General features: G+C 40.7%; 2 protein-coding genes and 1 pseudogene across 2 annotated transcripts in view; 1 reads left to right on the forward strand and 2 right to left on the reverse strand.

Moving 5' to 3' along the window:
• CHRM5 (cholinergic receptor muscarinic 5) overlaps positions 1–15,664 on the reverse strand; it is a 97,056-nt gene that overhangs the window by 70,260 nt on the left and 11,132 nt on the right. The gene's annotated exons all lie outside the window — the stretch shown is intronic.
• AVEN (apoptosis and caspase activation inhibitor) overlaps positions 1–15,664 on the forward strand; it is a 211,455-nt gene that overhangs the window by 58,238 nt on the left and 137,553 nt on the right. The gene's annotated exons all lie outside the window — the stretch shown is intronic.
• LOC147580152 (lupus La protein homolog pseudogene) lies at positions 1,735–2,899 on the reverse strand (annotated as a pseudogene).

Raw genomic sequence — 15,664 nt, forward strand, 5'->3', positions numbered from 1 at the left:
GTATTTGAATGGTAAAATGGAAACCAAGGAAACGGTTATGGTACAAATCAGGATCGTGTTCCCCTCTAGTAGAGGGGTGAGGGGTAATGATTGGGTAGGGGCATGCAGCAGGTGTCGGTGTTGGGGGGACTTCGTGATGTTGATGCTGATCTATTTTTTGACCTGAATAATGTTTACTTATATTCATTGGATAATAATAATAATAATAATCATCATCATCATCCTTCTCCTCCTCCTCCTCTTCGTTCTCCATTAATTTATTCATTTTTAGAGGGGGAAAGAGAATCCCAAGCAGTCTCTGCGCTGCCAGCACAGAGCCCCACACAGGGCTCAGTCTCACAAACCCTGAAATCATGACCTGAGCCAAAATCAAAAGTCAGATGCTCACCTGACTGAGCCACCCAGGCACCCTGAATAATTATTCTTTAAATCTTACCCATTCTTTTATGTGTCTCTCTACACAAGGAAAAAAAAAGTCTAAAAATGGATTTCTAATGAGAAGATTTCAGTTACCACCACTGACCATGGGGAACATTTTGGGAGAGGCATTCCTTTTTGGCATCCCTAGGTCTTCAACACACAGGTGCCGCCTGCTTTGTTTCAGTCTGTGGCTGAAGGTCATGGCATCTTGTTTTGCTGAGGAAATGGGGAGAGGCCACTAGTTTGTTTGAGGTCACACTCTTTCTGGTAGGATTGGGAGTCTTCAGACATCTTTTTAGGAGTCTTTCTGTAAGCCTCTGAAACAGACGATCGCGCCTACAGCTTTTCTTTTTGAACAATGTTCTTGCAGTTCTAAGTTATGTTTCACAAGCTTGGAGAATGGTACCATACTCTCACTTATATTCAGGCATAAGAATGTTAGATCTTTAAGGAAGTTTTCCGCCCCCTACCTTTATTTTTTTTTCCCAAGTGGTGAGTCATTGAATTCATGCCATATGCTTTATCTACTCCTTTCAAGAAGTCACAGATAACTAGTTAGAAAAATGTTTACAGTGTGAGCAAGAGTGCACTGGGGCAATATTGAAGAGAAAAGGTTTTTTTTTTTTTTTTTTTTCCCACATGTTTCTGTGCAAGTCTATAAGCTCTGTTTATTTTCAGTGGAGCAAATAGAAAAAAAAAGAAACGATTAGACTACAGTTGGGTCAGTATAGTTGCCCATGCATATTTTCATTTAAAGCTATTGTAGATCTTTCTTCAATGACATTTTATGAGAAATTGATTGGGGGGGAGATTTTAATTATAATGATGTTTGATTTTCCTCCCCACCCTTGGTATCCTTTTGCCAGCAAGTAGACTGAACGGGAAAAGAAAGCCTATCGCTCTAGCAGCCCACGAAGCAGCCGGACAGCTGCATTTGTCCCCATTGACTCAGTTCATTTTTTTTTTTTTTTCTTTTCCCACGGGTGTGCATTTGTCAGTTTTTACTAATCTATTCTTGTTACAAAACAGTGTAGTGGAAGAACCTTCCCTTTAGTATTTGAATCATTTGAAATAACAGAAACAGAACTATGTATGCATTAAAAAAAAAACCCTTCATTTGAGTAACAACAACAAAAAGAGGTTAAACCACACACACACACAAAATAAATAAATCTTTCCTTTCTCGTAGCCAGACAAGGAAATGGGCTTAATTTGATTTTCTTTTTTTCAAGCCTCCAGAGATAAAAGCAGCTTGAATACCTAGAAGTTTGCTGGCTAAATTCCTGCTCTCTGCACCATTTTGTGTTTTTGCTGTCATTGTTTCCATGCCGATTCTCCTTTGTCTGCTTTTACTGGTCCAGCTGCATCCATTTGATCATGTTCCTCATCACCATCCATGTTCACTTTCTAGCCGTGAAACTGTACTTTTCCTGGACAGCTTTAATTACTCTCCCCCTTCCTTTAAATCTGTGACCTTTTCAAGTTCATTTGTTTAGGGATTCTTGTTGATCCTCCATGATTTTTTTCAGTGCTGTTTTTCCCCCCTGCCTCTCCTAGTACCTCCCACCTCTCTTCTCTGTTCCTTAATTGTAAATTAAGGCTTCTTTGGCTTTATCTAGTGCTGCTTAGCCTTTTCTTTAAATAGCATTATGAAGTCTATCCATTTCATTTCCCCACGATTTGAGAAAAAGAAATGTGGATCTTTCCAATGGGTCTGATCATCTAAGTCATCCCAAAGTTTCAGCATTCAGTTTTTGCAGAGGATTCATGTCAGCACCTGGAGCACTTCTGGTTTTCTTCTTGTTCTTGTTTGGTATCTGAATTTAGCTTATACCTCATTTTAATCTTTGTTTTTTTCTTGTTTGTAAAATAATACTCCTTGAAAAGTATTAGAAGGTCTTTATGCTTTTAACCAGTGTCTCTATAAACTTGGGCAAATTCAATACAATCAGACCCTGCAAATATTGATCGTTTCATGCTTTGTGTAATGTTGTTTTCATCTGAATATTTTGTGCTTGACCTTTATCTTCTAATCCTTTATGTCACTAAGGATTGCATCAGCTGGAAAGGCTTTCATATACATGGATCTGTTTTTACATCATTTTTAATACTCATTGGTCATTGGAGAGATGTTTTGTACTCATCAGAGAGGGGTTTGTGTGGGGAGCTTCTGATGTTAGCTTTATCTTTATTTCCTCAAGTTTTGTGTTGGGTTTGCTCAGGGCTTCCATTATATTAAAATCTGTTGTTAGGCTCTTCTACCTACTGGATTTTAGTATCTCCAGGGGAATCTGCCTTTCATCCAGTGTGATCTGTCCCCTTCAAAAACTTGTCTCATGGCAAATTAAAGTCACTACAATAGTACTTGATTTGATGACAGATTTTGGTCCCAGAGTAGCCATTTTGTCACAATCACCATTTTTGGCACTTGCAGCTGTCTTTCTGGTCCTTGTCCCACTAAGCTGGGCCATAGGGTCACCAGCAGTGATGATAGGGTCTCCAGTTCATTTTTAAGAACTGAATGTTTAGCATATTAGATAATTTAGATTATTTTTACTGGAAATATCTTTTTTTATTTATTAAAAAATTTTTTTTTTACGTTTACTTATTATTGAGAGAGAGACACACAGAGCATGAGCAGGGAAGGGGCAGAGAGAGGGAGAGACACAGAATTTGAAGCAGGCTCCAGACTCCAAGTTGTCAGCATGGAGCCCGACGCGGGGCTTGAACTCACAAACTGTGAGATCATGACCTGAGCCAAAGTCGGTCACTCAACCAACTGAGCCACCCAGGCGCCCCTGGAAATATCTTTTTTTGAAGTTTATTTATTTTGAGAGAGATGGAGATAGCGCAAGTGGGGGAGGGGCAAAGAGAGAGAGAGTCCCAAGCAGGCCCTGTCCCATCAGCGCAGAGCCTGATGTGGGGCTCAAACCCATGAAGCCGTGAGATCATGACCTGAACTGAAACCAAGAGTCCCACGCTTAACCGACTGAGCTGCCCAGGCACCCCCTTACTAGAAATATCTTAATGAAAGAATATTAGTGAATTTTTTTGAATTTGACTTGTATTCCAGATACAGTTCTTGTTGTTCAGTGTCTAACTAGCTGCATCATCAAATTTGCATGCCACGTTCTGATAGCATCTACTATATTCCTCTCAACTGCTGCTGTCTCCTCTCTGTTTATTCTCATGGAGTCATACTTACTTTAAAAAGAGAAATATCATTTATTTTTATTTTTTCTTTTTCTTTTTTCTTTTAGAGGGCATGGGAGAGGGACAGTTTGGGGCGGGGGGAGAGAGAGAGAATATCTCAAGTAGGCTCCATGCTCAGCGTGGAACCTGATGTAGGGCTTGATCCCATGACCCTGTGATCATGACCCAAGCTGAAATCAAGAGTCAGATGCTCCATTGACTGAGTCACCCTGGCGCCCCATGAAATATCATCATTGAAAGGGAGGTTTTGGGAAGCAGAGCAAATAAATGCTCATGATCAATGTCCTATTTAAGTGGAAATTGGTAAGTTCTCTTTACTGGGTCTAGAGAGAATACCCTCCTCATTTTCCTAACTATAATTGATACTATAGTAATAATTAATATATTTATATTAATTAATGGTGAAATTTGACATAAAGCTGATACGTAAGGTTTTGTCATGTCAATAAGATTAAGCCTGATTATTAATGCAATTCTTTGTGTAAAGAATACTGAAAGGCAGAATGGGGAAAGTCCAAGCCTTATAATAAAGGCCCCTATAATACTAATAAAAAAAGAGAATAAAAGTTATTTTGGCAAAGCCTTGAATGAAGGTCCGTGGAGAACTCCTTGTAATCTAAAAAGCATGAAACACATGAATTCAGAGGCTATGAATTTAGAATTAAGATTAATAATCCTTAAGATTGTGATGGTAAAGTCATCTGTTCCGGTACGTGTAAGTGAAGTGTAGTGACTTTATTCAGGCAGTAGAGTGGAAACCACCCTTGACTGACGGATGTCAGCTGATCCCAGTCTTGGTTCTGGTTGTCATGACTAAGTACGTGCTCTTGGAGGAGTGAAACTCCCGGAAGCTCTTTTTTAAAGCTGCGAACTAGAAATAATACCTGCCTTGCTTTAGTACAGGGTGCTTGTGAGGATTATGGAGAATTACTGGAAAAATTAGAGTGCTACACAAAAGTCAATCATTATTGTATAGGCAAGGAAAGCAAACTGTTGGGGTAGAATATGCTAGGTAAGTGTGATGGAGAGAGAGTGCGAGAGGGGGAGGGGCAGAGAGAGAGAGAGAGAGAGAGAGAGAGAGGGAGGGAGAGAGAGAATCCCCAGCAGGCTGCACATTGTCAGTGCAGAGCCTGACATGGGGCTCAAACCCACAAACCATGAGATCATGACCTGAGCCAAAATCAAAAGTAGGACATTTAGCTGACTGAGCCACCCAGGTGCCCCTGAAATCAGGCCTTTAACTGGGGCTGTCATTAAAATATCCAAACATCGTATTGATATATATAACTAGAATATAGCACACAATGATAATTAGCTCATTTTTTCTTAGTTTCTTTGTAATATGTGTTGACCTATTTCAGTCTCTGCAACTATAGAGGTTACACAGGGAAGTTGAAAGATGATTAAAAATGGGAAAAGCAGGATCTGTGATGAAAGGTTCATGATACTAAGGAAAAGAAGTCTGAGAAATGATTTAATAATTATGTCATATGTGTTCCAAACCCAAGTCAATGGAAGAAAACAAATGTGCTTAACTAAAATGCAGAAGATTTTGATAAGATATTGCTGTGCATTTAGTACATGAGATGTTAACTGGGCATCTAAGGGAGAGTTGGGGATCATCTTGATTGGAAATCTTTCAAAAGAGATTTGGTCTCCTTTAACTAGAATGAGTTCAGCAATATTCCTTACTGCTGCATAGGGATGGGCAAGGTGATTTCTCAAGGCTTTTTCAACCCTATAATTCTGTTCTCTGGGCTTCTTGTAATTTCTCAGTAGTTCTATAGCATTTTACCCCAGTGTGTTGTTAGCACATCTAGTGTTCTCAGAAGGGTTAGGCTTAAAATAAATGGGCAAGTGATGTGTGTGTGAATGGAGTCTTGTGGCCGTTAGTGACCCTGTGACAGCAGATGGGCCTGAAGCTGACAAGCTGACGGCAGTAAGAGCTACCACTGCCTGAATACCTACCACATGTAGGCTCTGTATAAGGTGTGTCACGTGTCCTTTTTTCTTTTTTCTTTTTTTTTTTTTTTTTTTTTAATTTTTTTTTTTCAACGTGTTTATTTATTTTTGGGACAGAGAGAGACAGAGCATGAACGGGGGAGGGGCAGAGAGAGAGGGAGACACAGAATCAGAAACAGGCTCCAGGCTCCGAGCCATCAGCCCAGAGCCTGATGCGGGGCTCGAACTCACGGACCGCGAGATCGTGACCTGGCTGAAGTCGGACACTTAACCGACTGCGCCACCCAGGCGCCCCACGTGTCCTTTTTTCTATGTCATTGACTTGTGACTGTAACCACAGGGTAGATTTCATTATCTTGATACATGTTGAAACAAAGTCTTAAAACCAATGGTAAATAATTTGTACAAAATTCACATATGTGCATATCTAATAAACAGAATAAGGAATCAATGTAAGTATACCTGGCTTCAAAGTTGATATTTGTCCCACTTGATACTATCCATTAAAATCTACAAATATAGGGGCGCCTGGGTGGCGCAGTCGGTTAAGCGTCCGACTTCAGCCAGGTCACGATCTCGCGGTCTGTGAGTTCGAGCCCCGCGTCAGGCTCTGGGCTGATGGCTCAGAGCCTGGAGCCTGTTTCTGATTCTGTGTCTCCCTCTCTCTCTGCCCCTCCCCCGTTCATGCTCTGTCTCTCTCTGTCCCAAAAATAAAATAAACGTTGAAAAAAAAATTTTTTTTAAATCTACAAATATATTATTATCTAAGACATACTTTTCTTCTATATTTTTTTTTTTCTGCAAAAGGAAGCTTTATTTATATGTGGTCTGTAGCTTGGGAGAAAGTTTGCGGTTGGTTAAGAAACTGCCTTTGGGTTGGAAGCAGAGACCCAAGCAGAAGTCTGGAGGCTTGGGAGCTGCATCTGGGCCTTGAGGGTACTGCCCTTTGGGGTTCCTAGTCCTGTTGAAGGTAAGCCTTCCAATGAGGCCTCACCCAGCCCTGTTGGGACTGGGCTCAGGAGGTTGGTGATTTGTCCTGCTGGATAAGTTTCCTCTTCCTCCGGAAAGTATCTGTCCAGGAAGTCACAGAGATGGGAATCTGTGAGGGCAGGAACTGGTTCAGGGTTTCCTCCAGGGCTGCTTCCTTGGCACCCAGGGTGTGACCCCACTCATCTTGTGTCAGCTTCTGCATGTCCTAGAAGAGGACTCAGCCGCAGTTCTGGTTTTGTGTAGTCTAGACATGGTTGGTGCCCTTGGATCTCCCTGCCAACTTGTGGAAGAAGTGGACCCTGCCTTCCCAGGCCACATTCTTGCAGTTGTGATAGAAGCCCAAAGAGAGAGAGGTATAGGAAACTCATAGGTGCTGGTAGACTGGGCAAGTAATGGCGGCCCTTACCTTGGTAGAATAATTTTGGTGACTCTGGGGGCTCATAGTTGATTGGAGACAAAGAGCTAACCACAAAAAGATGGTATTAACTGGTCTGAGAAGCAAGGGATGGGCCAAAAGATGGGTCCTGGAAGCTACAGCTAGAGAGGAAATTGGAGGGTGATCAGAGGCTGGAGTGGGGGAAATCCTCAGGTCTATTCCACCCAACATTGCTGAAGCAAGAGAAAAGCCAATATGATAAACTAATTTGAGATATTTTAGATGGAAAAAAGCCTTTAAATGTACCTTTTCTAATGGAAATGTGGTATACTCAAAAGATTAATACGCCTGTAGGATCCTTCATCATGTATTTCTAGCGTACTGTCATACCTGAAATGGAAAGGAAAGGATGCCTTCATATGATTTGTTATGAGAATACTATAGTAGTTTCAGCATTTTCAGCTAAGAATGGAATGATGTTCATGAAATACCATTATGTACTACTAATTTAGTGACTGAATGTGGTATACATTTCCAAAAGAGTAGCTGATGATGTCAACATGTTGCTTTTCATAATTTGTGGTGAGCATTCTTCCTGGAAATTAAATCTGCCTCTTAAATGTGTACTTGGCACTTGCAAAAGGAACTTGATGGAGAGCCTCTCAGTCATTATTATCCCTTCAGTGTTGCATCCCTGTGTATTGTACACGAAGGGAAACATTCCATATTTAATAATAACGCTGCTGGTCTTTTAAAATCATAAAGTTTTACATCTTTTCATGTGCCTGTTGGTCATCTGGATGTCTTCTTTAGAGAAATGTCTATTCATGTCTTCTGCCCATTTCTTCACTGGATAATTTGTTTTTCTGGTGTGGAGTTTGGTGAGGTCTTTATAGTTTTGGATACTAGCCCTTTGTCTGATATGTCGTTTGCAAATATCTTTTCCCATTCCGTTGGTTGCCTTTTAGTTTTGTTGATTGTTTCCTTTGCAGTGCAGAAGCTTTTTATCTTGATGAGGTCCCAATAGTTCATTTTTGCTTTTAATTCCCTTGCCTTTGGGGATGTGTCAAGTAAGAAATTGCTGCGGCTGAGGTCAGAGAGGTTTTTTTCCTGCTTTTTCCTCTAGGATTTTAATGGTTTCCTGTCTCATTCAGGTCCTTTATCCATTTTGAGTTTATTATTGTGAATGGTGTCAGAAAGTGGTCTAGTTTGATCCTTCTGCATGTTGCTGTCCAGTTCTCCCACACCATTTGTTAAAGAGACTGTCTTTTTTTCCATTGGATATTATTTCCTGCTTTGTCAAAGATTAGTTGGCCATACTTTTGTGGGTGTAACTCTGGGGTTTCTATTCTATTCCATTGGTCTATGTGCACATGAAAAGATGCTCAATGTTGCTCCTCATCAGGGAAATACAAATCAAACCCACACTCAGATACCACCTCACGCCTGTCAGAGTGACTAAAATGAACAAATCAGGAGACTAGATGCTGGCGAGGATGTGGAGAAACGGGAACCCTCTTGCACTGTTGGTGGGAATGCAAACTGGTGCAGCCGCTCTGGAAAACAGTGTGGAGGTTCCTCAAAAAATTAAAAATAGATCTACCCTATTACCCAGCAATAGTACTGCTAGGAATTTACCCAAGGGATACAGGAATGCTGATACATAGGGGCACTTGTACCCTAATGTTTATAGCAGCACTTTCAACAATATCCAAATTATGGAAAGAGCCTAAATGTCCATCAACTGATGAATGCATAAAGAAACTGTGGTTTATATACACAATGGAGTACTACGTGGCAATGATAAAGAATGAAATATGGCCCTTTGTAGCAACGTGGATGGAACTGGAGAGTGTGATGCTAAGTGAAATAAGCCATACAGAGAAAGACAGATACCATATGTTTTCACTCTTATGTGGATCCTGAGAAACTTAACAGAAGACCATGGGGGAGGAGAAAAAAAGGTTAGAGAGGGAGGGACCCAGAACATAAGAGACTCTTAAAAACTGAGAACAAACTGAGGGTTGATGGGGGGGTGGGAAGGTGGGGAGGGTAGGTGATGGGCATTGAGGAGGGCACCTGTTGGAATGAGCACTGGGCATTGTATGGAAATCAATTTGACAATAAATTTCATATTTAAAAATCATAAAGTGTTAGAAAGTTTCATTATTTTCTTCATCTCTTCATCTATGAGTTGCTAGCTAAGTAGATCATTTATGTGGTTTTTGAATTTACTTTTAGAGTTCTGTGGTGATAGTTTTCTGCCTTCTGTTTATAGAGTTTAATCTCTGTTTTAAACATTTTTTTAAGTTTGAGACAGAGATAGCAGAGTGTGAGAGGGGCAGAGAAAGAGAGGGAGAGAGAGAATGCCAAGCAGGCTCTGTGCTCTCAGCACAGAGCTGGACACAGGGCTTAAACCCATGAAACCATGAGGTCATGACCTAAGCCAAAACCAAGAGTCAGATGCTTAACCGACTGAGCCACCTGGGTGCCCTGAGAGTTTAATCTTGATACAAATTTATAGTGAAATTTGAGGTGATCATGAATAACTTAAAAATGATTTTTTTAAAGTTTTATTTATTTTGAGAGAGAGCATGAGCAGGGGAGGGGCAGAGAGAGAGAGAGAGAGAGAGAGAGAGAGAGAGCGAGAAAGAATCCCAAGCAGGCTCCTCACGTTCAGTGCACAGCCACATGCAGGGCTTGAACTCATGAACGGTGATCAGGAGTTGGACACTTAACCAACTGAGCCACTCAGACACCCCAGTCATGAATAACTTTGAATAACCAAAATTAATAGAATTCTGAGTTTGTTACCATGAATTTCTACCTCCACGGAGGGAGTATTACACGAGTCCCATCTGTCAGAGACAATCATGCACCTGAGCTTTCTTGCATTCTGCTCTTTAGAGAGTTGTAGAAACTTTCAGTTTTAGAGATAGAATAATCCTAGGGGATAATTCATTCACCGAACATTTCTTGAGTTTCTAGTATTGTCCTAGAAGTTAAGAGAATGAAACTGAAAAGAGATTGTCTGTGTATATGGTCACAGTATGGTGCAGTTGTCTTTGGCTTCAAACTCAGCTTATTTTAGCAGGCTTGCATTTAGCAGACCCTCTGGTGTGTCGTATATCATGCCAGGTGCTCAGAGTACAGAAGTGCCTAAAACATACTCCCTGCCATTAACAATATTATTGGAAGAGGCAACCTGTCACAGGTCCTGAGCATTCCTGCCTGATGGACGTGCCAGGAATGTAGGACCCTGATCACTGCCTACCTGGGGCAGGAAGCAGTCATGTGAGCTGGGATAATGTCCCTCCCACCCCTGGCAAAGATCAGGCTCGCTCCCAGTTACTTTAAGAGCAGTGAATCTCCAAGCTTGGTGTTCCTTTCTTGTAACATAATCCATAGCATGTATTACAGTGCTTCCACGAGGGGTTTTTTGACATCATCCTCTGAGCTGGAGAGGGCAAGAGGAACCAGTGCAAACAAACATGGGGCTTTGGCTACTACTTTTGCCAAGAGTTATCAAGGCCTTGGTCGGTGATCCAGTAGTCTCCAGTCTTCTGCCAGCATCCATGCAACAGTAATAGGCTAACTTATCTTTCAGACAGGATAAAATCTCAGCCTCTGCATAGTTCTTGGCAAATACCACTTGTGAGGTGATATAGATGGAGAAATGAACAATTACAGTTCAACATAGGAGGCACAGAGTGCTGGAACAATCAAGGGAGAGCACCCAGTTCAGCTTGGAAAGGTCAGGGAGGCTTTTCTGAGCACCTTGCTCTTAAATCGATCGTACTTGATTGTATGTCTGTTGAAGGTAGATCTTTTTATCCTTAGAGGGTGGCACAGGGCATAGCATATGGTTCACAACTAATAAAGCTTGCAGAATGGATGGATAAGCTATTCTTTGTGGTTTTGGGGTGTGATGTAGTGCATCGGAGGTCCGTTTGTTTGCTATTAGAGTTGTCTCCTTTTTAAGACCTAAAGTCCTGGGAAGATAGTCCTCAATGAACAGCACCTCACTTTGTAGCCTGACATGAATCTATTTATTTATTTTTAATGTTTATTTTTAAGAGAGAGAGAGAGACCACAGGGGAGGGTCAGAGAGAGAGAGAGAGAGAGAGAGAGAGAGAGTGAGTGACAGGATCCAAAGCAGGTTCCACGCTGTCAGTGCAGAGCCCGATGTGGGGCTCGAACTCATGAACCATGAAATCATGACCCAAGCTGAAGTCAGATGCTCAACTGACTTAGTCACCCAGGTGCCCCCCTGACATGAATCTATTTCAACAAATGAGGAAAGTGGTCAGTTACAGAATATCTTGTGTGTGGATTTATTTACTACTATGTGACCTTAAGGACCAATTATTTATTTTTTGAACTTTTTATTTTCTAAAACGTTTTAGGTTTTTCAGAAGTGACAAAGATAGCACAGAGTTACCATATACCCTTCACCTAGCTTCCCTTAATGTTAACATCTTACCTAACCATGGCACATTTATCAAAAATAAGAAAGTAACATTGTTATACTACAGACTTTATTTGACTTACCCCAGTTTTTTTTCCTTCCTGGTGTTCTTTTTCTGTTTCAACTTAGGATACCACACTGCATTTATTTACCTGCTTAGTTTCCACTAATTTGTAACAGTCTCTCAGTCTTTTCTGGACCTGATAATTTTAAGAATAGTGGTTACGTATTTGGTAGAACATCCCTCAATTTGGGTTTTTCTGATGTTTTCTTATGGTTAGATGGAAGTTACAGATTTTAGGGATGATGTGCCCTTCTTGTTGGATCACATCAGTGGACACATGACATCGACATGACTTATTACTGACAATATTAAGTTTGATCACCTGATTAAGATGATACCCTCCAGGTTTCTCCAGTGTAAAGTTCCTTCCCATTGTCTTCACTAGAAGTGAGTGAGTAGGTCCTACTCATACTCAAGGGGGTAGGAATTAAGCTTCACCTACAAGAGGGAGGAGTATCAAGAGATTTTGGATATAAAGGGAAAACAATGGCAGTAAATAATAAATACTTAGGGGAGATACTTTGGGGCTATGAAAATATCTTATTTTTACTTAAAGCTTCAGGGGAACCTGTTCTCTAAGAATGAGGCCAAGAATTGCGTGAGACAAGAGGTAAAGCTGTAATGACCAAATAGTTGACCCTTTTTATTTATGTTTTATGGCAGAGCTATAAATGTATGTGCAAATGTATAAGTTTTGCTGTATCTGTGTCATTGACCCTTTTGTCCGTTTCTTTGAAGAGTAGATGCATTTATATTCAATAAGGTTAATGAAGGTAGTACATTTGTGAAACAAGGTAAAACATCAGTAATTGACTTCAATTTCTGCCTCATAAATCGGTTACAACATGCTTACTTTATCTCATAGCATTTGTTGGCTACCAAGTAAGAAGACGTGTGTGTGTGTGTGTGTGTGTGTGTGTGTGTGTGTATGCTTAGCTACATTCCAAGTGACTTCTTTTTTTTTTTTTTAATTTTTTTTTTTCAACGTTTATTTATTTTTGGGACAGAGAGAGACAGAGCATGAACGGGGGAGGGGCAGAGAGAGAGGGAGACACAGAATCGGAAACAAGCTCCAGGCTCTGAGCCATCAGCCCAGAGCCCGACGCGGGGCTCGAACTCAAGGACCGCGAGATCGTGACCTGGCTGAAGTCGGACGCTTAACCGACTGCGCCACCCAGGCACCCCTCCAAGTGACTTCTATGCACATGTCTAAAATCCACTGATCAAAACAGCCTCATTTAAAGTTGTGTTTTTATGCAGTGTCACAGTGTCCCATGCAATCAGGTGTTGCAGCCATCCAAAAGGTACCCCCGTAGGGGTTGATAGAGGAGAGGGAGGTATGTTTTAGTGAGCCTGCATCCTTGGTACATAGCAACATTTATTTTATCTCTCTTGGAAGTTGGGATAATTCTAGGGCAGCCATTAGGGCAGGAGTGTTGTCCAAACAGGTGCTGGTCCAGAGAGATGTGTTTTTATGATTCATAAGGGGAGAAGCATCATGAGATTTTGATGGGTGACATAATCATTTATTTCTTACTGCTGATCTCAGCAGCTCTGTAATCTAAATGTTTCTTTGTTTAGATATTTGAGTTTGGTAATACAAAGTCTAGAGTAGTAGTTAGTGCAGCACTAGATATGGCTAAGGATATGTAGCGCTGGAAAAAATTTGTAAAATCTTAAAAAACATATATGATCAAGATTTGCTAGTGGTTTAGTAGTCAAATTGCATTGGACCATTGGGACTGAGATTTGGCTATTTATTTTAACTATGTCATTGCTTTGCTCCAGAACAGATTTTAGTAATGAGCTATTCTCAGAAATATTTTCATTGATTTCCTCCATTGTTTTTGTTTTCTTTCTTTCTTTCTTTCTTTCTTTCTTTCTTTCTTCTTCCTTTTTTCTTTTTTTTTCTTCGTTTTTTTTTTTTTTTGGTTTTGTTTTGTTTTGTTTTGTTTTGTTTTGTTTTTTGCAGAGCACAACATGTCTAATTCTTGGGGTTATCAGAGTAAGGTTTGGGTGTGGAGGGGATGGGTTGAAGGGAGAGGGAGAGATCTTGCAGTGATTTGCAATGGAGAAGGCAACGTTGTTGTGAAATGTATTGGGGGCCAACTTTTATATTAGGTTGAGCAACAGTCACTGTCTTAATTTGGGGCATAGGGGTAGATGAGGTGTAGGCATAAACAAATGTGTTACAGTTGTTCTTATTTATAGAGCCCCTGGCTGGGTATTTGGTACTTTATGTACAACATTTTAATTTCAAGGTAATCTTGCAAGGTCGGTATTAAACAATTTTGCAGGTGAGGCAAATTATGTTCAAGGAACTTAGATATCTTGCCTAATGCCACATAATTAGTATATGACAGAACTGTAATATGAATTTCTATCAGTCTGATCCCCAAACCCATTATTACTCTTTGTACTGAACTGTTGCTGTTCAGTCTGCTGTGTGCACACAGCTGGCTGTGCAGCAGCAGGCTCGATTGGTAGATTATGTGGAAAATGAGTTGTTTCGTAGTTTGGGAAGAGTTATTTCCCCCTGCCGCCACTTTGCAGTAAAGCAAACAAATGAAGAACCACACACACACAGATAGACACACACACACACACACACACACACACACCCTTTTGGCTACTTAAAAAAAATTATCTTGGATAGTTGGGCACCCTTTGATACGGTCATGACAGGGGGAACATTACTCTTATTACTAGCTCCTTGTGTCATTTAACCTGAAAAATCTGGAAAACAAATATGGATTCATTTCACCTATCTGACATGTATTATGACAGAGGTACTCAGGAACTCTAATATGGAAATTAATTTTCCTTGACAGCTGGTAATTATTAGCTCAAGCAAAAAAAGATAATTTGTGTTAAGCTGTATATGCTGTGTACGCATAAATGAAACTCATCTGCTTTATATTAGGAAACGTGACAAGGCATCACTATCGTCAATATTTTTCATATTACCTGTTGGATTTCTTATTTAGATAGCTTCTCTCCATAATTCTGAGAGAAAACCATGAGGGATTGCTGCCAGGGCTTGGAGGAGCCCTGGAATAAGTTGTGATCATATGATCATCCATGCACCCAGTTTAACCTAAGAACGCTTTTGAGCATTTTTGCAACTTGATGATTCTGATTTTAACATAGAGAGTACTTATTTGCAAAGTGTTTCTGAATCCCCGGTTGGTCTTTTTTGAGCTTTGATTGGAGGCTCTAGTGGTCATTTTTGGGGTTGACTAGATTTCTTTTTTTTTTTTTTTTTTTTAAAGAGAGAGGGTGCAAGTGAGTTAGGGACAGAGAGAGAGAGAGAGAGAGAGAGAAAGAGAGAGAGAGAAAGAGAGAGAGAGAGAGAAAGAGAGAGAGAGAAAGAGAGAGAGAGAAAGAGAGAGAAAGAGAGAATGAGAGAGAGAAGTAGGGCTCACCCAGGGCTCGTGTTTTTACCAGAAGTGGGGCTCGTGTTCACCTAAAGCAGGGCTTGAGCTCACTTGATGTGGGATTCGAACTCATGAACTGTGAAGTCATGACCTGAGAAGAAGTCAGATGCTTAACAATTAATTCACCCAGGTGTCCAGGGTTGGGTAGATTTAACTGTATGAGATGTATTGCAAGTTAGTAATTTTCATACTCTCCTTGCTGATTTCATTGGCATATGCTGTAAGTGGGATTTGGGAACTAGCTGAGGAAATTGCCCATATCTTGACTGAGAGGAGGAAGTAGTTTTGGGCTCTCTCTGTGTACAGAGATAATGAGAAATGGGCCAGGTTGCGGAGCAAGTTTATCTTGAGACCTCTGCGTCTTTTTTTTCCTTTTCTTTTCTTTTTTCCACTTAGGTACTTGACTATTACAATGCCCAAGGCTTTTATGTACTCATTTATGCTTTGCCTGTTCTCCTGGTACAGCTCCCAGGAAACCCGTACATGCATATTTAGTGTTTGTACCTGGTAATCACGGTATATATGGCCTTCAGGCCACAGCTGGAGAAATGGGAGGGAATGTTGCTTGGGAGGAGTCCATTGGAGTGTTGGTGCGTGGGACTGTACCAGGACACCTTTGTATATGTAAAGCAACAGGTAAAGTGAGATCATTTTAGAACGGGCTGCTTGGTAAGGTCTTGTCAGCATTCCCAGTGCACTGGTACTTGAAGGGTAGGTTGCTAACAAAAAGGTAT

The sequence above is a fragment of the Puma concolor genome, chromosome B3, assembly GCF_028749965.1.
Source record: "Puma concolor isolate L17-30 chromosome B3, mPumCon1.1.hap2, whole genome shotgun sequence".
Taxonomy (NCBI): domain Eukaryota; kingdom Metazoa; phylum Chordata; class Mammalia; order Carnivora; family Felidae; genus Puma; species Puma concolor.